The 24,986-nt window shown below is 55.2% G+C and overlaps 1 long non-coding RNA gene across 2 annotated transcripts; it reads left to right on the top strand.

The window, feature by feature from the left end:
• The first annotated feature begins 1,160 nt into the window (after nt 1–1,160).
• On the top strand, nt 1,161–23,169 carry LOC136786554 (uncharacterized). 2 transcript variants are annotated; one of them, XR_010825528.1, is made up of 3 exons: nt 1,161–2,585; nt 5,979–6,038; nt 22,440–23,169. It is a non-coding gene; the product is annotated as an uncharacterized lncRNA (long non-coding RNA). The 2 variants fall into 2 exon arrangements; XR_010825529.1 differs by lacking the exon at nt 22,440–23,169 and adding an exon at nt 8,813–9,813.
• Nucleotides 23,170–24,986: the final 1,817 nt, after the last annotated feature.

The raw sequence follows: 24,986 nt of genomic DNA, 5'->3' as shown, positions 1-24,986 counted from the left end.
TTGTGAGGGACTTAACGCGGGGGGGTCTTCAGCTGGTATTGACAAGCAGTTGTGTATTTGGAGCTAGCCCAGAAGTTTTGCAAAACAAGATGAGCGAAGGGAAGTGAAGGTACCCAGGCAGGTAGCTCCCTCGAAAACTGGCCAAAGTTGTCAGGTACCTCCCCTGAAGCGATCTGAGGAGAGGATCCCAAACTAAATCTGTATGTGGAGGTAGCCACAACGTTTTGGCAACCAAGATGAGCCAGAGGCAAGAGAAGCCTCTTGGCATGCACCTCCCTCCAAAATTGGCCAATGTTGTCAGGTACGTAGCCTGAAGGGGTCTGCGGACCGAATCCACAAGTCCCTCTCTCTCTGGAAGAGCCCCAAAACTTTCACCAAGTATGCCTGGGAGGAGGAACGGGTAGCTACTGGGCATGCACGTACTTCCCAATTTGGCCAGACTTCAGGTAGATCCCCCATACGGGTGTCCTGCTTTTCCAGAACTTGTGCAGGTAACACAGAATTTTGCATAAGTACAATGTGGTGGAGGCAAAGGTAGCTACCGGGCATGTAGCAACCTCTGAATTAGGCAAAATTCTCTGTTAGCTAGCCTAGAGGGATCCGAGTTTAGGATCCACAAAGAAAAAATCTCTCTTGGAGGAAGCCAAGTCTTTTTTCTAGAAGCATGCCGAGGTGAGAAGGCAAGGGTAGCTACCAGGCATACACTTCCCTCTAAACTTGGCCGAACTTGTGGTGTCCCTACCCTGAAGGGCTTTGCAGCCGGTACCCAGAGCTAAATGTTTCTCAGGCAGAATCCCAAACATTTGCAGAAGCTTCCCTGGAGGAGGCAATGGTAGCCAGCAGGCATGCAGCTACCTCCAAAGTAGAGCCAAAATTGTGAGGGACTTAACGCGGAGGGGTCTTCAGCTGGTATTGACAAGCAGTTGTGTATTTGGAGCTAGCCCAGAAGTTTTGCAAAACAAGATGAGCGAAGGGAAGTGAAGGTACCCAGGCAGGTAGCTCCCTCGAAAACTGGCCAAAGTTGTCAGGTACCTCCCCTGAAGCGATCTGAGGAGAGGATCCCAAACTAAATCTGTATGTGGAGGTAGCCACAAAGTTTTGGCAACCAAGATGAGCCAGAGGCAAGAGAAGCCTCTTGGCATGCACCTCCCTCCAAAATTGGCCAATGTTGTCGGGTACGTAGCCTGAAGGGGTCTGCGGACCGAATCCACAAGTCCCTCTCTCTCTGGAAGAGCCCCAAAACTTTCACCAAGTATGCCTGGGAGGAGGAACGGGTAGCTACTGGGCATGCACGTACTTCCCAGTTTGGCCAGACTTCAGGTAGATCCCCCATACGGGTGTCCTGCTTTTCCAGAACTTGTGCAGGTAACACAGAATTTTGCATAAGTACAATGTGGTGGAGGCAAAGGTAGCTACCGGGCATGTAGCAACCTCTGAATTAGGCAAAATTCTCTGTTAGCTAGCCTAGAGGGATCCGAGTTTAGGATCCACCAAGAAAAAATCTCTCTTGGAGGAAGCCAAGTCTTTTTTCTAGAAGCATGCCGAGGTGAGAAGGCAAGGGTAGCTACCAGGCATACACTTCCCTCTAAACTTGGCCGAACTTGTGGTGTCCCTACCCTGAAGGGCTTTGCAGCCGGTACCCAGAGCTAAATGTTTCTCAGGCAGAATCCCAAACATTTGCAGAAGCTTCCCTGGAGGAGGCAATGGTAGCCAGCAGGCATGCAGCTACCTCCAAACTAGCGCCAAAATTCGTAGATAGCTGTGGGAAACCAAGTTGTGGTTTTGCAGTCGAACTTTTTTCAAACTAGAGTGTTTTTTCTAGTAGAATCTTTTTTCGAAGTAGAATGTGTTTTTCCAGTAGAAAGGCAACCTTTTTTATTCAAAGGTATTTGTGTAGCTATAACAATTAAATGCTAAAGTGGACAGTAGAAGGCCTCACTGTTCCAAAATAGGTCAGAAAATTGAGAAAAAGTGGACAAGAAATGAGAGAAAATTAAAAACAAGGATCACAAGTTGTCTAATTATAAGAAAAGAAAGGAAAATAGTGAAAAATGAGATATTAAAGGGTTATTAAAAAGAAAAAAAGTACATATATAGTATAGAGGAGCGTCGAGTAGCTTTGAACCTGTAATACTTAGCCAATGAGGAAACAGGGGAGGTAGTCAGGTGTCAGGTAATAAGGGATAGAAGGTTATGATATGTTTACTATAATGTGCTCCTACTGGCAGTATGCCACCATTGCAATCATGAATAAAGTAGCTTGACGGAAGACCCTGTCTGAAGAACATTATTGAGATTTTTCTAACAATTTGGGGGCTTGTCCGGGATCTTGTCACCTACCAAGGTGTTCTTGCTGCCACAGACAGATAGGTGCACCCCGCTGATTTCAGCAGTCCCATCGGGAGTGGTGGGTTGTCTCGGTATGGCCAACAAAGGACCGAGACTGTTAATCTGAAGACAGGCTCTGCAAAGCACCGGGGAGAAGGGAGGCCAGCACTGACATACCACAGACACAGCCCAGACACAGTACAGGCGCAGGGCTAACTGCTTATAACCCGGACCGGGAATTCTGTGCACGGACGAAGGTAAGGCTAACTTTACCATATATTGCCTCGGGGTGAGTTCAGGGAGACTCGTGTGGGGTGTGAACCCAAAAACTAGGGGAAAAGATTTAAAAAATAATAAATAATCAATGGTTAGTTATTGTGTAATTGTCTGGCCTAAAAAGCCACTAAAAGGAACTTTTAGTTCCCCAAAATATGGGTCTGATGAAAATTCAGGCTTCAAATTTATATGTAAACGATAAGACTACTTTTTTGGAGGAGGAATCAAATTATGCTGCTTTTAATCCTAATATTACACCAGAGGCAGCAGCAGCTGCTCCAGGAGCAATGGGCCATCCTCACCTGCAGCACGTTCTCTCCAGCAGTTCTCCAGCCCCAGCACATGTTTCTGGGGTTTCCGCAGTGCCACTGCCTGCTCCATCCACCACGTCTTGTGGGCTTGGCATTGGTGTTTCATATCAACCCCTGAGGCCCTGAGGCCTTGGCTGTGTCTTCCCAGGGCCCCTTTGGACCATTCTGCCTATGGCACGCAGCCACAGGCATGCACAGCAAGAGGGTTTCTTCCAAAAAACCTCATGCTTCCCTCTGAGGCTGCAGGACAAAGTCGTACAGGCTCTCCCCATCTCCGGCACTGCTGGCCAGCCCTCTGGGATGTCCAGGTCCTTCCAAGTGAGGTCAAAAGGAGTCCCTGGCTGGCTCTCGGAGATCTTCTCCTCCTTGTAGGGCAATAAGAATGATATAAAGGTGTTAGAGAGCATCCAAAGGAGTGCAACAAAGATGCTAAAGGGGCTAGAGGAGAAGACGTATGAGGAGTGGTTGAAGTCACTCGGATTGTTCAGCCTGGAAGAGGCTGAGGGGAGACCTCACTGCAGTCTACAGCTTCCTCATGAGGGAGAGCGGAGAGGCAGGCGCTGGTCTCTCTCTTCCCTCTGGTGACTTGTGATTCAGCGATAGGACCCAAATGAATGGCCCTTCTTGGGGGCCAATGAATGCCCAAATGAATGGCACTCTTCTGTGCCAATGGTTACATAAGAAGCCCCCAATCCCTTTTTTTGCATCTTCTCAAGACTTAGCAGAACACTGAAGGACGTGCTCATGGGAGAACCTTTCCTTCTGCTGCCTTACTTTCATGTGCTGCAACAGAAGATCCATGGTCCAGTATTCTTCCTGATTTCCAAGCTGATGACCCAAATCAGGTTTCAGCGACAACAACGTAACACAGAGTACATCAACTGGGCATTACAAGGACATGACCTTCTCTGAAAAATCCCTGTTGCTCTGTTCCTTGTTACAGACGTTTTAAAAGCCTTGATTCAGCAGGTGGTTTGTTCAAACAACCGCTCAGCATCGAATCATAGAAACATGGCATGGTTTGGGTTGGAAGCGACCTTAAAGATCATCTAATTCCAGCTCCTGCCAGGGGCAGGGACACCTCCCACTAGACCAGGTTGCTCGAAGCCCCATCCAACCTGGCCTTACGCACTTCCAGGGATGGGGCATCCACAGCTTCTCTGGACAACCTGTTCCAGTGCCTCACCACCCTCATCATGAAGAATTTCTTGCAAATATCTAAATCTACCCTCTTTTAGCTTAAAGCTGCTACGCCCTGTCCTATTGCTGCTCTCCCTGATAAAAGAGTCCCTCTTCTGCTTTCTTGTAGCCCCCTTTAGATACTGGAAGGCCTCTATAAGGTCTCCCCGGAGCCTCGTCTTCTGCAGGCTGAACAATACCACCGTCCACAGCCTGTCTTCATAGCAGAGCTGCTCCAGCCCTCATGATCATCCTCATGACCTCCTCTGGACTCTCTCCAACAGGTCCATGTCCTTCTTGTGCTGGGGGCCCTGAGCTGAACGCAGGGCTCCAGGTGGGGTGTCACAAGAGCAGGGCAGAAGGGGAGAATCATCTCCCTCGCTCTGCTGGCCACGATGCTTTTGGTCCAGCCCAGGATACGGTTGGCTTTGTGGGCTGCAAGCGCACATTGCCGGCTCACGTGGAATTTCTCACCAACCAACACCCCCAGGTCCTTCTCCTCTGGACTGCTCTCAATCCATTCTGTGCCCATCCTGGATTGGTGCTTGGGATTGCCCCAGCCCAGGTGCAGGACCTTGCACTTGGCCTTGTTGAACCTCATGAGGTTGCACAGGCCCACCTCTCAGGCCTGTGCAGGTCCCTCTGGATGGGATCCCTTCCCTGCAGCATGTTGACCACACCTCACAGCTTGGTGTCATTGGCAAACTTGCTGAGGGTGCACTCGATCTCACTGTCCATGTCACCAATAAAGATGCTAAACAGCGCCGGTCCCAGTCCTGAGCCCTGAGGAACACCACTCGTTGCTGACCTCCACCAGGACATTGAGCTGCTGACCACAACTCTTGGAGTGTGACCATTCAGCCGATTCCTTATCCACCGTGTGGTCCATCCATCACATCCTTGTCTCTTCAATATAGAGACCAGGATAGCATGGGGGACAGCGTCAAATGCTTTGCACAAGTGCGGGCAGATGATGTCAGTTGCTCTTCCCCTATCCATCAATGCTGTCGTAGAAGGCCACCTGATTTGTCAGGCACGATCTGCCCTTAGTGAAGCCCTGTTATCTGTCATCAGTCACCTCCTTATTTTCCAAGTGCCTTAGCAGAGTTTCCACGAGGATCAGGTGAGACTGACGGGCCTGTAGTTCCCCGGGCCTTCCTTTTTAAAAATAGGGGTTATGTTGCCCTTCTTCCAGTCTGTGGGAACTTCACAGGATTGCCACAACTTCTCAGATGTGACAGATGGTGGATCATGCCACATTTGGCATAACTTGACCTTTGGAGACTGTGAACTGCAGCCCACAGCAGCTCCTCTCCCTTTCCCAGATCAGAAAGTAGGTCACTGAGTAAGAGCATGAGAGATCAATGGGTTTTCTTTCATGTTGGTGGCTGTGCACAGAGCCACGGGAAGGAAATCAAATGCCACTGTTCTGTTTCTCATCCAGGACAGATGAAATGTAGCAGGAAAAATAGAGCAGGTCAAGTATTTACTCGTATTCAAATGCTTCTTGGTCACCGTGATCTTCACGGTTTAGACAGTCTCCTGGCGGCACGCAGCTTAATGCTGGCAAAGGGAAAAGATGAAAGAAGCAGGCACTGAATGAAGGTTGATGGGCGCAGACTTTGCTGCAGGGGGCTGGCAGACGTGGCTGGCCAGGGCTGGCAGGCAGGCTGTCACATCCAGTGCCCCTTGCACCTTGTGTGCCAGGACTGGATAAAGGGTCACTGCTGAGGAGCACGCACCCGCATCTTGTTCAGGAGAAATGTCAGGGGAAGACAGTGACCCCGACTTCACTGTGAAGGAGGAAAATAACTGGGAGTGGGCACGGGTGTTAGATACTTGGGGCCAGTAATGATTTTTACCTTATTTTGGTTTTCTTTGCAGAAGCACAGGTGGGGGACATGTGAGAGTCACTTTTCTGGGGGACACTTGGAAGAGCTGAAGGTAATGGACAAGTGCGTGGGGTGGGCAGGGGCTGCACTACAATGTAGCCACTTACTATAGAATCATGAATGGTTTGGGTTGGAATGGACTTGAACTATCCCTTGGGTTGAGCGGCAGCTGCTCCAGGAGGGGAGGTAGGGACTGCAATTGATGCTGTCCCTGGAGAAGGAGCGCACTCCATGCTCTGGCAAAAATTAGAACAATGTAGAAGAGATATTGAGAATTTCACCTGCCCTGATACTAACAGTACTAACACTGTGTATCCTCTTACGGAAGTTCCAGTGGGACAAGGACAAATATATTATGTGAACTCCCCCCTTACCAGCAGAGAGGTTAGGAGTTTTAAGAAGGAAATGAAGTCTTTAATTGAGGGCCTAGCAGAACAGTCAAATCCATTTCTAAGGCCTAATCTGTATTCCTGGGAGAGGGGGAAATGTCAATCTTGAGTATGCTATTTACTGGAGAAGAATGTTTAAGAGGGGAATGATTCGGCAGGCAGCTATTCAAGAATGGGAAAGAACTAACCCCCTCCCCTCCCCCCCCAACCCCCCAATCCTCCGGACCGAGAGTAATTCCGATAGAGCAGAAATATCCACTTATCCAACTGGAATAATAACAACCCACAACACAGAAATCATACGAGAGACTCGGGGTCAGAATGAGAAAGTACTCAGGGATGAATCCTGAGGACCTGGTAGCCCAAGGGCTCTCAAAAGTTCATTTTGTGATTAAAGCCTGGCGAGATACACAGGAAAAGCTCCAGAAGGTGGGAGGATGGAGTGAATAGTGTAGGTAGTATGAAGGTATATGCCAGGAGGGGAGATGAGAAGGAAAAGTAGAGAGTGAAACTAATGGTATTCACAGCGTACTGGGTAGTGAGGCAGAGGGCTGGAGATAGAGGAACTTTGGGGAGGAGTCAGGCCCAGGATGGAAAGGAGAGGAAGAGAGACGAAGGAATGGCAGGCAAGGAAAGCTACCTGTGTTGCAGCCTAAATCCTAGCAGGGACAGGCTTTGAGAAGATGTTTTAAGTATGGCCAGGATGGCCACTTCAAACAGGAGTATCCGCAGTGGAAAAAGGAGGAGAGATTGCTGTTACAAATTCAAAATAGGGGAGTAGGGGCTTCTCAAAAAGCTAGTTCCCTGATAAATGAAAAAGTGTACCTCAAGGGTTCCTCAAGTGTACCTCAGTGGGGATCACTCTACAGTTATCGTTAAAGGCAAAACAGACAGCACAGGAAGATAAATAACATTTATTACCGATTGCTGACAGGCTGGAGAGGTGAGAAACAAAGAAACAAGCTGGGGGCACCTTCCCCCATCTACTCTCTTCCACCTCTTCCGTGCCCTGAGTGGCACGGGGGGGGCGGCACTGGGGGCTGCAGTCAGTCCGTGGTGCTTCGTTCCCACCGCTCATTCACGGTCGCTCTCTCCCCTGCCCTGGTGTAGGGTCCCTCTCACGGGCTGCCAACCTTCCTGGGCTGGTCCTGTGTGGGTTTCTCCCCAGGCAGCAAAAAACGGGGTCTTTGGGAGCTGCTCCATGTGTGGGTCTGTGCCATGGGGTCTATTCATCAGGAGTGGGTTGGTCCATCTTGGGACTCCCCCCCCCCCGCCCCCAGTCACCTGCTCCTGCATGGGCTTCTCTCCACAGGCTGCAGCATGGAGATCTGCTCTGCCATGGTACACCATCGGCTGCGGGGGGAGTCAGCCTGCTCCACCAGGGGCCTCTCTGTGGGCCGCGGGAGGGACTTTGGCTCCGGCACCTGGAGTGCCTTCTCCCCCTCCTTCTACACTGACCTTGGTGTCTGCAGGGAGGTTTCTCACTCCTCGCTCTCCCAGCTGCTGTTGTGCAGCAGGTTTTTGTTTGTTTGTTTGTTTGTTTTTTGTGTGTTTTTCCTTTTCTTGGATGTGCTCTCACAGAGGCACAAACTACATTGCTCATGGCTTGGCTCTGGGCAGCAGTGGGCCCCTTTGGAGCCGGCTGAAACTGGCCCTTATCTGCCACGGGGCAGCTGCTGGATTCTTCTCACAGGGGCTACCACTGCAGCATCCCCAATACCAGAACCTTGCCACATAAAGCCAATACACTAGAGCAGCTAGGTCATTGCTGGCCTGTAAAGCATCAGGACTTAAGTTAACTAATGAAACCCTAAATGTGATGGGGGTAGAAGGGACTGGGATGACAGTGCAAATTTGGGGGATACCAGACTGAGACTAGGGATAGAATGATCACTGGGAAATTATTGTATGTACCCAGGCACGTGCCCCCAGCCTGTCCTGGTGCTGGGCTTGTTCCTCCCCAGATGCAGCAATTTGCCCTTCCCATTGCTGAGCAACTTGGGGTTTGCGCCTAGGCAGGGCACAGCCCCAGATGCCCACGAGAGCAGCAGCACCAGGCCGTGACTGCGCAGGAGGCATCTGGGTGCCGCCGTGGCCGGGCCACAGCAGCAGTGCAGGCTGGCAGGAGAGCAGAGCCCCAGCTGCGGGGTCAGAGGCTGTGGTGAGGAGGAGGCCAGGCTGGGGTGATGAGACCGGAGCATGGGCTGGGCTGGAGACCCCAGGCTGGAAACACCTTCCTGGGAGCGGCTGTGGAGACGCAGGCTGCAGCGGGGCAGTGGGTGCTGTCAGGGCAGCAACGCAACAGGGCAAAGAGTGGGCACGGCATCGGGAAAGGGAGGAGAAAGCAGCAGGGGGTGGGGATGGCAATGAGCACTGTGCTGTTTGCAACACTGACACGTTTTCCATGATTTTATTTGTTCTCTGTGTGCTGGAATAGGACCCTGATGACCTTTGGGTCCTTTGGTGCCGGTGTGTCCCCCAGCTGCTCTCCGGCCCTGGTCTCGGAGAGTCTTCTATTGTCGCCGGCGGGGTGGCCTCTTCTTGGGTGGTGCAGAGGCCTGGGAGGAGTTGGTCTTCCTCTTGGGGGCTCGCCGGGGCCCCCCGGGTGGGCAGCCCCTGCCCCGCCTGGCGGTGGAGGGACCTGCTGCGGCCTCCTGTGTCTCCTCTTGAGGTGCTGCCTGCTCCATGGGGACCGCAGCAGGGGGGGAGTGAGGGCAGCTGCCATTCCCTCGAAGGGCATCTCTTGATGTACCGGGCACCTCATCCCTGCTGGAGCTGGCAGGCTGGAGAGAGGGGACTGGGCCAGGTGCAGGAGCCACTCCTTCAGGGCCAGATGGGCCGGGTTCTGGCACAGGGCTGGCCTCCCGATGCTCGGCTGCAGGGGGAACGTTGAGGCCCAGCAGGCGATGGGCCTCCCTGCCGCACTGTCGCACGGCGACGTCCAGGAGGTGACGCACAAATGTCGCCGCGTTCTCGCTGAGGTCTTCCTCCAGCAGCTGGACCAGCATCTCTTCCCCCAGTCCGAAGAGGCGCAGGGTCTCCCTGATGGCGTTCTCCAAGATGAGCGCCTGCGAACGCCGTGTTTGGAAAATGCGCCCCAGCTCCTGGCGCACCCAGGAGAGCAGGGGCTGGAGCAGAGCAGGGTGCTCCCGGAAGAGTTGTCCCCAGGTGTCCACGGGGAGGCCGCCCACCAGAGGGCTGGGTGCCAGCCATGCAGCCCATGGCCAAGCTGCGTGGGCGTCAGGGCGGCTGTCGGCATCGATGGATGCTGCTGCCGACGGGCTGATGACCAGCTCCTCAAACTTGTCATCAGACTGCACCGAGTGCTTGATTGATGTCAGCCTCCGCCTGCAGAGTGGGCACTCGGGCTTGCTGTCAGCCCACTGCTGGATGCACGGGAAGCAAAATTGGTGGTGGCATGGCATGGTGAAAGCGGGGCTGCCCCAGGTGTCCAGGCATATGGGGCAGCGGGTGTCCAATGCCGCGTCCATGCTTGCCACCAGCTGCAGTGGGCTGGGGGGAGCAGCAGGTGACGATGCGCTCCCTGGTACAGACGCTGCAGCAGCGGGTGTCGCTCTGGAAGAAGAAGAGAGGGGCCACTGTCATTCTCTGGCCTGGGGAGGGTCCCTCAAGGAGGAACTCTCCGCTGGCAGATAGAGGTGTCCCTGCGCTGCCTACCTCTGCTGCTGCAGGTGCTCCTCCTGGATGTCCCAGCTGCCTGGTCGGAGCAGGGCTGGGAGAAAAGCAGAGGTGGCTCTGGGGACGTGAGCCTCTGAGAGCTACACAAAGCAGCTCCGAGAGCACGACCCAGCACCGAGACACGCCTAATTCCGCACTCCAGTCCTCACACAACCGCTCGGCTGGAGGGGAGGCACAAGTCGCTGGGCTGAGTTGCCGTGCCCAGATTTAAGCAGTGAGGGCCACGCAGTCACAAATCGTCACCTGGAGCCATCCCAGAGCATCAGCGGGATGTCACAGACAGTTGCCAGGCACATCGCCACCCACCAGTAGGGGACATCGCCCCTGGGATGTCACAGCCCATCACTGCGACATCACAATGGGCCATCCTCACCTGCAGCACGTTCTCTCCAGCAGTTCTCCAGCCCCAGCACATGTTTCTGGGGTTACCTCAGTTCCACTGCCTACTCCATCCACCACGTCTTGTGGGCTTGGCGTTGGTGTTTCATATCAACCCCTGAGGCCCTGAGGCCTTGGCTGTGTCTTCCCAGGGCCCCTTTGGGCCCTTCTGCCTATGGCACGCAGCCACAGGCATGCACAGCAAGAGGGTTTCTTCCAAAAAACCTCATGCTTCCCTCTGAGGCTGCAGGACAAAGTCGTACAGGCTCTCCCCATCTCCGGCACTGCTGGCCAGCCCTCTGGGATGTCCAGGTCCTTCCAAGTGAGGTCAAAAGGAGTCCCTGGCTGGCTCTCGGAGATCTTCTCCTCCTTGTAGGGCAATAAGAATGATATAAAGGTGTTAGAGAGCATCCAAAGGAGTGCAACAAAGATGCTAAAGGGTCCAGAGGAGAAGACGTATGAGGAGTGGCTGAAGTCACTCGGATTGTTCAGCCTGGAAGAGGCTGAGGGGAGACCTCATTGCAGTCTACAGCTTCCTCATGAGGGAGAGCGGAGAGGCAGGCGCTGGTCTCTCTCTTCCCTCTGGTGACTTGTGATTCAGCGATAGGACCCAAATGAATGGCCCGTAGCTCACCCAGCACCACTAGCAGGGCTTGCACTAGACTACAATTAAAAGAAAAATAAAAGGCATGACTGTTCCACAGACAATGTCTTGGTCTGACCCAAAAGCGAGCTCACGGCAGTGCCTGTGGGTGCTGCTAGCAATGGCGTTTATGGGGGACTCTCGCCTTGAGTCCTGGGATACTTTGACTCGCCAGGACACTCTCTAACAGTTCGTGACTCTCCAGGACACACTGTGAGACTCTGTGATGCTTTCTTTCCATTTACAAATGTTTCAAACACAAATCACAAAACCACTCTTCTGTGCCGATGGTTACATAAGAAGCCCCCAATCCCTTTTTTTGCATCTTCTCAAGACTTAGCAGAACACTGAAGGACGTGCTCATGGGAGAACCTTTCCTTCTGCTGCCTTACTTTCGTGTGCTGCAACAGAAGATCCATGATCCAGTATGCTTCCTGATTTCCAAGCTGATGACCCAAATCAGGTTTCAACGACAACAACGTAACACAGAGTACATCAACTGGGCATTACAAGGACATGACCTTCTCTGAAAAATCCCTGTTGCTCTGTTCCTTGTTACAGACGTTTTAAAAGCCTTGATTCAGCAGGTGGTTTGTTCAAACAACCGCTCAGCATCGAATCATAGAAACATGGCATGTTTTGGGTTGGAAGCGACCTTAAAGATCATCTAATTCCAACTCCTGCCAGGGGCAGGGACACCTCCCACTAGACCAGGTTGCTCGAAGCCCCATCCAACCTGGCCTTACGCACCTCTGCTGATGACTGCACCACAGCAGTGGCCGTATCCTAACCACCTCCTACCCCAAGGTGTGACACCAGGCCGGGGGCTGTTCCCCATGAAACTGGCTGCACGCACCAGAGTTGGCACCAAGGGGTGGTCTCAGGCAGAGCGGCCCCCTCGTGCGGCAGCCATGTTAGGCTTCGGGGCTGCGCACAGGCCTCAGGGAGGAAAGGCGGCGGTGGTTGTGTTGTGTGGAAAAAAATGTTGGGATGTGGGTTTAGAAGAGAGGTGGAGATGTGCAGATGGAGTGGGATAAACACAGACCCTGTCGATGCTGTCAGCCTCCCCCAAGATGTGCATGGCAGTGGCCATGGCCCCTCTAGGTTTTCCATACATTGCTTCGGTTCAGTGATTAGCCCCAATGTAACCTCCTCTTCCCCCAAACCAGCCTCAGTGTTTGCACTCCCAAGGAGGCGGAGGAGATCCCAGGGCTGCTGGAAGGGCGGTTGGGAGCGCCCACCAGCTAGCCATTTCCCTACAGCATGGACCAGCCCCAGCATGGCCACCGACACGGGGTTTAAAATGCTTGGCCGGTTTTTGAGAACATCTTGTCAATTCTGAAGTGTCAGAAGTCAAGCAGCAGGGGCAGAAGGACAGCTTGGCTGAGCAGGGACCCCCCAGAAGGAGGACCAGAGCACACATAGGTCCGATACTTGATGAGGATGGTCACCTCATGAAAAGGGACATAGAAAAAGCAGAGACGTTCAATGCATTTTTCACCTCTGTCGTTAACACCAGTGATGTCTCTGGGACCCCAGCTGAGCAGATCTGAGCAGAGCAGAGGATCACCTCTCTGCAGCTGCCGGCAACACCGTGCCCAATGCAGCCCAGGACAGCGTTTGCCTGCTGTGCGGCCAGGCCTCGTTGCAGGCTCACGGTCAAGTTGGTGTGCGGCAGGACTCCTGGGTCCTTTCCAGGCGCGTGCCCGCAGCCTGTCCCGGTGCTGGGCTTGTTCCTCCTCAGGTGCAGCACTCTGCTCTGCTCCTCGGTGAACCCCACGAGGTTCCTACCAGCCCATTTCTCCAGCCTGGCCGGGTCCCTCTGGGTGGTGTCCCTCTGGTGACTCAGCCACTCCCCAGGTTTTGTGTCATCCCCAGATTTATTGAGGGTGCACTCTCCCCATCATCCAGACCGTTAACGAAGCTGTTAAACGGAACTGGAGCCAGCACTGACCCTGGAGCATTCTGCTCGTTGATGGCCTCCTACTGGACTCCATGTCGCTGACCTCCAGCCCCCGAGCCCGGCCGATCAGCCCGGTTCTCAGCCCGCTCCCTGCCTGCCCATGGGGATGGGATGGAGGTGGCACCAGGACGGGGAAAGGCACTGGTACCCACAGTGGGACAGGGACTGGGATGGGGGCACAGCAGGGTCCTTTCCAGGCACGTGCCCCCAGCCTGTCCTGGTGCTGGGCTTGTTCCTCCCCAGGTGCAGCAATTTGCACTTCTCCTCGCTGAGCAACCTGGGGTTCATGCCTGGGCAGAGCACAACCCCAGATGCCCACGAGAGCAGCAGCACCAGGCCGTGACTGCGCAGGAGGCATCTGGGTGCCGCCGTGGCCGGGCCACAGCAGCAGTGCAGGCTGGCAGGAGAGCAGAGCCCCAGCTGCGGGGTCAGAGGCTGTGGTGAGGAGGAGGCCAGGCTGGGGTGATGAGACCGGAGCATGGGCTGGGCTGGAGACCCCAGGCTGGAAACACCTTCCTGGGAGCGGCTGCGGAGACGCAGGCTGCAGCGGGGCAGTGGGTGCTGTCAGGGCAGCAACGCAACAGGGCAAAGAGTGGGCACGGCATTGGGAAAGGGAGGAGAAAGCAGCAGGGGGTGGGGATGGCAATGAGCACTGTGCTGTTTGCAACACTGACTCGTTTTCCATGATTTTATTTGTTCTCTGTGTGCTGGAATAGGACCCTGATGACCTTTGGGTCCTTTGGTGCCGGTGTGTCCCCCAGCTGCTCTCCGGCCCTGGTCTTGGAGAGTCTTCTATTGTCGCCGGCGGGGTGGCCTCTTCTTGGGTGGTGCAGAGGCCTGGGAGGAGTTGGTCTTCCTCTTGGGGGCTCGCCGGGGCCCCCCAGGTGGGCAGCCCCTGCCCCGCCTGGCGGTGGAGGGACCTGCTGCGGCCTCCTGTGTCTCCTCTTGAGGTGCTGCCTGCTCCATGGGGACTGCAGCAGGGGGGGAGTGAGGGCGCCTGGTACTCCCTCGAAGGGCATCTCTTGATGTGCCGGGCACCTCATCCCTGCCGGAGCTGGCAGGCTGGAGAGAGGGGACTGGGCCAGGTGCAGGAGCCACTCCTTCAGGGCCAGCTGGGTCGGGTTCTGGCATGGGGCTGGCCTCCCGATGCTCGGCTGCAGGGGGAACGTTGAGGCCCAGCAGGCGGTGGGCCTCCCTGCCGCACTGTCGCACGGCGACGTCCAGGAGGTGACGCACAAATGTCGCCGCGTTCTCGCTGAGGTCTTCCTCCAGCAGCTGGACCAGCATCTCTTCCCCCAGTCCGAAGAGGCGCAGGGTCTCCCTGATGGTGTTCTCCAAGATGAGCGCCTGCGAACGCCGTGTTTGGAAAATGCGCCCCAGCTCCTGGCGCACCCAGGAGAGCAGGGGCTGGAGCAGAGCAGGGTGCTCCCGGAAGAGTTGTCCCCAGGTGTCCGCGGGGAGGCCGCCCACCAGAGGGCTGGGTGCCAGCCATGCAGCCCATGGCCAAGCTGCCTGGGCGTCAGGGCGGCTGTCGGCATCGATGGATGCTGCTGCCGACGGGCTGATGACCAGCTCCTCAAACTTGTCATCAGACTGCACCGAGTGCTTGATTGATGTCAGCCTCCGCCTGCAGAGTGGGCACTCGGGCTTGCTGTCAGCCCACTGCTGGATGCATGGGAAGCAAAATTGGTGGTGGCATGGCATGGTGAAAGCGGGGCTGCCCCAGGTGTCCAGGCATATGGGGCAGCGGGTGTCCAATGCCGCGTCCATGCTTGCCACCAGCTGCAGTGGGCTGGGGGGAGCAGCAGGTGACGATGCGCTCCCTGGTACAGACGCTGCAGCAGCGGGTGTCGCTCTGGAAGAAGAAGAGAGGGGCCACTGTCATTCTCTGGCCTGGGGAGGGTCCCTCAAGGAGGAACTCTCCGCTGGCAGATAGAGGTGTCCCTGCGCTGCCTACCTCTGCTGCTGCAGGTGCTCCTCCTGGATGTCCCAGCTGCCTGGTCGGAGCAGGGCTGGGAGAAAAGCAGAGGTGGCTCTGGGGACGTGAGCCTCTGAGAGCTACACAAAGCAGCTCCGAGAGCACGACCCAGCACCGAGACACGCCTAATTCCGCACTCCAGTCCTCGCACAACCGCTCGGCTGGAGGGGAGGCACAAGTCGCTGGGCTGAGTTGCCGTGCCCAGATTTAAGCAGTGAGGGCCACGCAGTCACAAATCGTCACCTGGAGCCATCCCAGAGCATCAGCGGGATGTCACAGACAGTTGCCAGGCACATCGCCACCCACCAGTAGGGGACATCGCCCCTGGGATGTCACAGCCCATCACTGCGACATCACAATGGGCCATCCTCACCTGCAGCACGTTCTCTCCAGCAGTTCTCCAGCCCCAGCACATGTTTCTGGGGTTACCTCAGTTCCACTGCCTACTCCATCCACCACGTCTTGTGGGCTTGGCGTTGGTGTTTCATATCAACCCCTGAGGCCCTGAGGCCTTGGCTGTGTCTTCCCAGGGCCCCTTTGGGCCCTTCTGCCTATGGCACGCAGCCACAGGCATGCACAGCAAGAGGGTTTCTTCCAAAAAACCTCATGCTTCCCTCTGAGGCTGCAGGACAAAGTCGTACAGGCTCTCCCCATCTCCGGCACTGCTGGCCAGCCCTCTGGGATGTCCAGGTCCTTCCAAGTGAGGTCAAAAGGAGTCCCTGGCTGGCTCTCGGAGATCTTCTCCTCCTTGTAGGGCAATAAGAATGATATAAAGGTGTTAGAGAGCATCCAAAGGAGTGCAACAAAGATGCTAAAGGGTCCAGAGGAGAAGACGTATGAGGAGTGGCTGAAGTCACTCGGATTGTTCAGCCTGGAAGAGGCTGAGGGGAGACCTCATTGCAGTCTACAGCTTCCTCATGAGGGAGAGCGGAGAGGCAGGCGCTGGTCTCTCTCTTCCCTCTGGTGACTTGTGATTCAGCGATAGGACCCAAATGAATGGCCCGTAGCTCACCCAGCACCACTAGCAGGGCTTGCACTAGACTACAATTAAAAGAAAAATAAAAGGCATGACTGTTCCACAGACAATGTCTTGGTCTGACCCAAAAGCGAGCTCACGGCAGTGCCTGTGGGTGCTGCTAGCAATGGCGTTTATGGGGGACTCTCGCCTTGAGTCCTGGGATACTTTGACTCGCCAGGACACTCTCTAACAGTTCGTGACTCTCCAGGACACACTGTGAGACTCTGTGATGCTTTCTTTCCATTTACAAATGTTTCAAACACAAATCACAAAACCACTCTTCTGTGCCGATGGTTACATAAGAAGCCCCCAATCCCTTTTTTTGCATCTTCTCAAGACTTAGCAGAACACTGAAGGACGTGCTCATGGGAGAACCTTTCCTTCTGCTGCCTTACTTTCGTGTGCTGCAACAGAAGATCCATGATCCAGTATGCTTCCTGATTTCCAAGCTGATAACCCAAATCAGGTTTCAACGACAACAACGTAACACAGAGTACATCAACTGGGCATTACAAGGACATGACCTTCTCTGAAAAATCCCTGTTGCTCTGTTCCTTGTTACAGACGTTTTAAAAGCCTTGATTCAGCAGGTGGTTTGTTCAAACAACCGCTCAGCATCGAATCATAGAAACATGGCATGTTTTGGGTTGGAAGCGACCTTAAAGATCATCTAATTCCAACTCCTGCCAGGGGCAGGGACACCTCCCACTAGACCAGGTTGCTCGAAGCCCCATCCAACCTGGCCTTACGCACCTCTGCTGATGACTGCACCACAGCAGTGGCCGTATCCTAACCACCTCCTACCCCAAGGTGTGACACCAGGCCGGGGGCTGTTCCCCATGAAACTGGCTGCACGCACCAGAGTTGGCACCAAGGGGTGGTCTCAGGCAGAGCGGCCCCCTCGTGCGGCAGCCATGTTAGGCTTCGGGGCTGCGCACAGGCCTCAGGGAGGAAAGGCGGGGGGTGGTTGTGTTGTGTGGAAAAAAATGTTGGGATGTGGGTTTAGAAGAGAGGTGGAGATGTGCAGATGGAGTGGGATAAACACAGACCCTGTCGATGCTGTCAGCCTCCCCCAAGATGTGCATGGCAGTGGCCATGGCCCCTCTAGGTTTTCCATACATTGCTTCGGTTCAGTGATTAGCCCCAATGTAACCTCCTCTTCCCCCAAACCAGCCTCAGTGTTTGCACTCCCAAGGAGGCGGAGGAGATCCCAGGGCTGCTGGAAGGGCGGTTGGGAGCGCCCACCAGCTAGCCATTTCCCTACAGCATGGACCAGCCCCAGCATGGCCACCGACACGGGGTTTAAAATGCTTGGCCGGTTTTTGAGAACATCTTGTCAATTCTGAAGTGTCAGAAGTCAAGCAGCAGGGGCAGAAGGACAGCTTGGCTGAGCAGGGACCCCCCAGAAGGAGGACCAGAGCACACATAGGTCCGATACTTGATGAGGATGGTCACCTCATGAAAAGGGACATAGAAAAAGCAGAGACGTTCAATGCATTTTTCACCTCTGTCGTTAACACCAGTGATGTCTCTGGGACCCCAGCTGAGCAGATCTGAGCAGAGCAGAGGATCACCTCTCTGCAGCTGCCGGCAACACCGTGCCCAATGCAGCCCAGGACAGCGTTTGCCTGCTGTGCGGCCAGGCCTCGTTGCAGGCTCACGGTCAAGTTGGTGTGCGGCAGGACTCCTGGGTCCTTTCCAGGCGCGTGCCCGCAGCCTGTCCCGGTGCTGGGCTTGTTCCTCAGGTGCAGCACTCTGCTCTGCTCCTCGGTGAACCCCACGAGGTTCCTACCAGCCCATTTCTCCAGCCTGGCCGGGTCCCTCTGGGTGGTGTCCCTCTGGTGACTCAGCCACTCCCCAGGTTTTGTGTCATCCCCAGATTTATTGAGGGTGCACTCTCCCCATCATCCAGACCGTTAACGAAGCTGTTAAACGGAACTGGAGCCAGCACTGACCCTGGAGCATTCTGCTCGTTGATGGCCTCCTACTGGACTCCATGTCGCTGACCTCCAGCCCCCGAGCCCGGCCGATCAGCCCGGTTCTCAGCCCGCTCCCTGCCTGCCCATGGGGATGGGATGGAGGTGGCACCAGGACGGGGAAAGGCACTGGTACCCACAGTGGGACAGGGACTGGGATGGGGGCACAGCAGGGTCCTTTCCAGGCACGTGCCCCCAGCCTGTCCTGGTGCTGGGCTTGTTCCTCCCCAGGTGCAGCAATTTGCACTTCTCCTCGCTGAGCAACCTGGGGTTCATGCCTGGGCAGAGCACAACCCCAGATGCCCACGAGAGCAGCAGCACCAGGCCGTGACTGCGCAGGAGGCATCTGGGTGCCGCCGTGGCCGGGCCACAGCAGCAGTGCAGGCTGGCAGGAGAGCAGAGCCCCAGCTGCGGGGTCAGAGGCTGTGGTGAGGAGGAGGCCAGGCTGGGGTGATGAGACCGGAGCATGGGCTGGGCTGGAGACCCCAGGCTGGAAACACCTTCCTGGGAGCGGCTGCGGAGACGCAGGCTGCAGCGGGGCAGTGGGTGCTGTCAGGGCAGCAACGCAACAGGGCAAAGAGTGGGCACGGCATTGGGAAAGGGAGGAGAAAGCAGCAGGGGGTGGGGATGGCAATGAGCACTGTGCTGTTTGCAACACTGACTCGTTTTCCATGATTTTATTTGTTCTCTGTGTGCTGGAATAGGACCCTGATGACCTTTGGGTCCTTTGGTGCCGGTGTGTCCCCCAGCTGCTCTCCGGCCCTGGTCTTGGAGAGTCTTCTATTGTCGCCGGCGGGGTGGCCTCTTCTTGGGTGGTGCAGAGGCCTGGGAGGAGTTGGTCTTCCTCTTGGGGGCTCGCCGGGGCCCCCCAGGTGGGCAGCCCCTGCCCCGCCTGGCGGTGGAGGGACCTGCTGCGGCCTCCTGTGTCTCCTCTTGAGGTGCTGCCTGCTCCATGGGGACTGCAGCAGGGGGGGAGTGAGGGCGCCTGGTACTCCCTCGAAGGGCATCTCTTGATGTGCCGGGCACCTCATCCCTGCCGGAGCTGGCAGGCTGGAGAGAGGGGACTGGGCCAGGTGCAGGAGCCACTCCTTCAGGGCCAGCTGGGTCGGGTTCTGGCATGGGGCTGGCCTCCCGATGCTCGGCTGCAGGGGGAACGTTGAGGCCCAGCAGGCGGTGGGCCTCCCTGCCGCACTGTCGCACGGCGACGTCCAGGAGGTGACGCACAAATGTCGCCGCGTTCTCGCTGAGGTCTTCCTCCAGCAGCTGGACCAGCATCTCTTCCCCCAGTCCGAAGAGGCGCAGGGTCTCCCTGATGGCGTTCTCCAAGATGAGCGCCTGCGAACGCCGTGTTTGGAAAATGCGCCCCAGCTCCTGGCGCACCCAGGAGAGCAGGGGCTGGAGCAGAGCAGGGTGCTCCCGGAAGAGTTGTCCCCAGGTGTCCGCGGGGAGGCCGCCCACCAGAGGGCTGGGTGCCAGCCATGCAGCCCATGGCCAAGCTGCCTGGGCGTCAGGGCGGCTGTCGGCATCGATGGATGCTGCTGCCGACGGGCTGATGACCAGCTCCTCAAACTTGTCATCAGACTGCACCGAGTGCTTGATTGATGTCAGCCTCCGCCTGCAGAGTGGGCACTCGGGCTTGCTGTCAGCCCACTGCTGGATGCATGGGAAGCAAAATTGGTGGTGGCATGGCATGGTGAAAGCGGGGCTGCCCCAGGTGTCCAGGCATATGGGGCAGCGGGTGTCCAATGCCGCGTCCATGCTTGCCACCAGCTGCAGTGGGCTGGGGGGAGCAGCAGGTGACGATGCGCTCCCTGGTACAGACGCTGCAGCAGCGGGTGTCGCTCTGGAAGAAGAAGAGAGGGGCCACTGTCATTCTCTGGCCTGGGGAGGGTCCCTCAAGGAGGAACTCTCCGCTGGCAGATAGAGGTGTCCCTGCGCTGCCTACCTCTGCTGCTGCAGGTGCTCCTCCCGGATGTCCCAGCTGCCTGGTCGGAGCAGGGCTGGGAGAAAAGCAGAGGTGGCTCTGGGGATGTGAGCCTCTGAGAGCTACACAAAGCAGCTCTGAGACCACGAACCAGCACCAAGGCACAACTAATGCCTCACTCCAGTCCTCACACAACCGCTCGGCTGGAGGGGAGGCACAAGTCGCTGGGCTGAGCTGCCGTGCCCAGATTTAAGCAGTGAGGGCCACGCAGTCACAAATCATCACCTGGAGTCATCCCAGAGCATCAGCGGGATGTCACAGACAGTTGCCAGGCACATCGCCACCCACCAGTAGGGGACATCGCCCCTGGGATGTCACAGCCCATCACTGCGACATCACAATGGGCCATCCTCACCTGCAGCACGTTCTCTCCAGCAGTTCTCCAGCCCCAGCACATGTTTCTGGGGTTACCTCAGTTCCACTGCCTACTCCATCCACCACGTCTTGTGGGCTTGGCGTTGGTGTTTCATATCAACCCCTGAGGCCCTGGGGCCTTGGCTGTGTCTTCCCAGGGCCCCTTTGGGCCCTTCTGCCTATGGCACACAGCCACAGGCATGCACAGCAAGAGGGTTTCTTCCAAAAAACCTCATGCTTCCCTCTGAGGCTGCAGGACAATGTCGTACAGGCTCTCCCCATCTCCGGCACTGCTGGCCAGCCCTCTGGGATGTCCAGGTCCTTCCAAGTGAGGTCAAAAGGAGTCCCTGGCTGGCTCTCGGAGATCTTCTCCTCCTTGTAGGGCAATAAGAATGATATAAAGGTGTTAGAGAGCATCCAAAGGAGTGCAACAAAGATGCTAAAGGGTCCAGAGGAGAAGACGTATGAGGAGTGGCTGAAGTCACTCGGATTGTTCAGCCTGGAAGAGGCTGAGGGGAGACCTCATTGCAGTCTACAGCTTCCTCATGAGGGAGAGCGGAGAGGCAGGCGCTGGTCTCTCTCTTCCCTCTGGTGACTTGTGATTCAGCGATAGGACCTGAGTGAATGGCCTGTAGCTCACCCAGCACCACTAGCAGGGCTTGCACTAGACTACAATTAAAAGAAAAATAAAAGGCATGACTGTTCCACAGACAATGTCTTGGTCTGACCCAAAAGCGAGCTCACGGCAGTGCCTGTGGGTGCTGCTAGCAACTGCGTTTATGGGGGACTCTCGCCTTGAGTCCTGGGATACTCTGACTCGCCAGGACACTCTCTAACAGTTTGTGACTCTCTAGGACACACTGTGAGACTCTGTGATGCTTTCTTTCCATTTACAAATGTTTCAAACACAAATCACAAAATCACTCTTCTGTGCTGATGGTTACATAAGAAGCCCCCAATCCCTTTTTTTGCATCTTCTCAAGACTTAGCAGAACACTGAAGGACGTGCTCATGGGAGAACCTTTCCTTCTGCTGCCTTACTTTCGTGTGCTGCAACAGAAGATCCATGATCCAGTATGCTTCCTGATTTCCAAGCTGATGACCCAAATCAGGTTTCAGCGACAACAACGTAACACAGAGTACATCAACTGGCCATTACAAGGACATGACCTTCTCTGAAAAATCCCTGTTGCTCTGTTCCTTGTTACAGACGTTTTAAAAGCCTTGATTCAGCAGGTGGTTTGTTCAAACAACCGCTCAGCATCAAATCATAGAAACATGGTTTGGGTTGGAAGCGACCTTAAAGATCATCTAATTCCAACTCCTGCCAGGGGCAGGGACACCTCCCACTAGACCAGGTTGCTCGAAGCCCCATCCAACCTGGCCTTACGCACTTCCAGGGATGGGGCATCCACAGCTTCTCTGGACAACCTGTTCCAGTGCCTCACCACCCTCATCATGAAGAATTTCTTGCAAATATCTAAATCTACCCTCTTTGCACTTAAAGCCATTATGCCCTGTCCTATCACTGCACTCCCTGATAAAAGAGTCCCTCTTATGCTTTCTTGTAGCCCCCTTTAGCTACTGGAAGGCCTCTATAAGGTCTCCCCGGAGCCTCGTCTTCTGCAGGCTGAACAATACCACCGTCCACAGCCTGTCTTCATAGCAGAGCTGCTCCAGCCCTCATGATCACAGACTTTGCTGCAGGGGGCTGGCGGGCAGGCTGTCACATCCAGTGCACAGCCCCTTGCACCTTGTGTGCCAGGACTGGATAAAGGGTCACTGCTGAGGAGCATGCACCCGCATCTTGTTCAGGAGAAATGTCAGGGGAAGACAGTGACCCCGACTTCACTGTGAAGGAGGAAAATAACTGGGAGTGGGCACGGGTGTTAGATACTTGGGGCCAGTAATGATTTTTACCTTATTTTGGTTTTCTTTACAGAAGCACAGGTGGGGGACATGTGAGAGTCACTTTTCTGTGAAAATTTTCAATTTTCCTCCTAGTAGCTGGTATGGTGCTTTGTTTTGGATTTAGGGTGGGAATAATGTTGATAACACACTGATGTTTTAGTTGTTGCAGGGCAGTGCTTACACCAAGCCAAGGACTTTTCAGCGTCTCGCTCTGTACTGCCAGTGGGCAGGCTGGGGGTGCATCAGGAGCTGGGAGGGGACAGACCCAGGACAACTGACCCAACTGGCCAAAGGAGTATTCCACACCATAGGACATCATGCTGAAAAATTAATATGGGGTGGCTGGCTGGGGTGGGGGGCCGGCTGCTCAGGGATAGGCTGGGCATCGGTCAGCGGGTGGTGAGCAATTGCATTGTGCATCACTTGTTTTGTACACATTATTAGTAGTAGTACTATTATCATTATTTTTATTATTTTCCTTTCTTTCCTGTCCTAATAAACTGTCTTTATCTCAGCAGACAAGCTTTCACTTTTTTTCTGATTCTGTCCCCCATCCCACTGGAGGTCTGGAGGTGAGGGTGAGCAAACAGCTGTGTGGTGCTTAGCTGCCGGCCGGGTTAAAATACAGCACTGTTTCAAGACAGCACTCTCAGGAATGGCTGATTTCACAGATGGTCAAAAGGCAACAGGCTCCAGGGCAGGCATGCTCTGCAGAGGAGTGGGGGATCATGGCATGCAGGGGGTTTCCTGCACTGAGGCCCCTTGCAGCAGCTGAGGGAGCCGCTAGGGCCTTCAGCCCTCGAAAGGGTGGCTGAGGAGGCTGGGTGGTGCCAGGAGCATCCCTCCTCTGTCGTACAGAGGCAGCCCCTGGGGAGCACGGGAGACCTGGAGTGTGGTGACCAGAGCGAGCCAGCAAGGCACAGGGCATCAGTCATGGTGTGATGTGTAGTTTGCATGGCAGGACACGTGGGAGGGTGAGCAGGAGGGCACAGGGTGCAACATTTTGTCTTCTGGAGAGCAGAGAAAGGGCCTTCTACTGTGGCAGAAATGAGACAGGAGGCTCCGAGAGTAAGAGCAAAGACCTCAGAAAGGCCAACCACACAAAGTTGGCTCATTCTCCCACCTGCATCAGAAGCAGGGCCACAAAAAAGGCATGAAGGGTGTTAGTCCTTGGAGACTCCTCTCTGAGAGGCACTGAGGCTCCTATTTGCCATCCAGATAATCTCTCCAGGGAGGTTTGCTGCCTGCCTGGAGCCCACATTCATAATATTACAAAGAGGCTACCAAGTCTAGTGACACACGCTGCTGCAGCATCTGTACCAGGGAGCGCATCGTCACCTGCTGCTCCCCCCAGCCCACTGCAGCTGGTGGCAAGCATGGACGCGGAATTGGACACCTGCTGCCCCATATGCCTGGACACCTGGGGCAGCCCCGCTTTCACCATGCCATGCCACCACCAATTTTGCTTCCCGTGCATCCAGCAGTGGGCTGACAGCAAGCCCGAGTGCCCACTCTGCAGGCGGAGGCTGACATCAATCAAGCACTCGGTGCAGGCTGGGGTTAGTCATCCCCTTATCATGGGATTAGTTCATCCCTCAACCCAAGGGATAGTTCAAGTCCATTCCAACCCAAACCATTCATGATTCTATAGTAAGTGGCTACATTGTAGTGCAGCCCCTGCCCACCCCACGCACTTGTCCATTACCTTCAGCTCTTCCAAGTGTCCCCCAGAAAAGTGACTCTCACATGTCCCCCACCTGTGCTTCTGCAAAGAAAACCAAAATAAGGTAAAAATCATTACTGGCCCCAAGTATCTAACACCCGTGCCCACTCCCAGTTATTTTCCTCCTTCACAGTGAAGTCGGGGTCACTGTCTTCCCCTGACATTTCTCCTGAACAAGATGCTGGTGCGTGCTCCTCAGCAGTGACCCTTTATCCAGTCCTGGCACACAAGGTGCAAGGGGCTGTGCACTGGATGTGACAGCCTGCCCGCCAGCCCTGGCCAGCCACATCTGCCAGCCCCCTGCAGCAAAGTCTGCGCCCATCAACCTTCATTCAGTGCCTGCTTCTTTCATCTTTTCCCTTTGCCAGCATTAAGCTGCATCCCGCCAGGAGACTGTCTAAACCGTGAAGATCACGGTGACCAAGAAGCATTTGAATACGAGTAAATACTTGACCTGCTCTATTTTTCCTGCTACATTTCATCTGTCCTGGATGAGAAACAGAACAGTGGCATTTGATTTCCTTCCCGTGGCTCTGTGCACAGCCACCAACATGAAAGAAAACCCATTGCTCTCTCATGCTCTTACTCAGTGACCTACTTGCTGATCTGGGTAAGGGAGAGGAGCTGCTGTGGGCTGCAGTTCACAGTCTCCAAAGGTCAAGTTATGCCAAATGTGGCATGATCCACCATCTGTCACATCTGAGAAGTTGTGGCAATCCTGTGAAGTTCCCACAGACTGGAAGAAGGGCAACATAACCCCTATTTTTAAAAAGGAAGCCCCGGGGAACTACAGGCCCATCAGTCTCACCTGATCCTCGTGGAAACTCTGCTAAGGCACTTGGAAAATAAGGAGGTGACTGATGACAGATAACATGGCTTCACTAAGGGCAGATCGTGCCTGACAAATCAGGTGGCCTTCTACGACAGCATTGATGGATAGGGGAAGAGCAACTGACATCATCTGCCCGCACTTGTGCAAAGCAT

Source organism: Anser cygnoides, chromosome 17 (genome assembly GCF_040182565.1).
Source record: "Anser cygnoides isolate HZ-2024a breed goose chromosome 17, Taihu_goose_T2T_genome, whole genome shotgun sequence".
NCBI classification, from domain to species: Eukaryota; Metazoa; Chordata; class Aves; order Anseriformes; family Anatidae; genus Anser; species Anser cygnoides.
The sequence above is the reverse complement of the archived record's forward strand: the minus strand, read 5'-3'. Positions and strand labels throughout refer to the sequence as shown.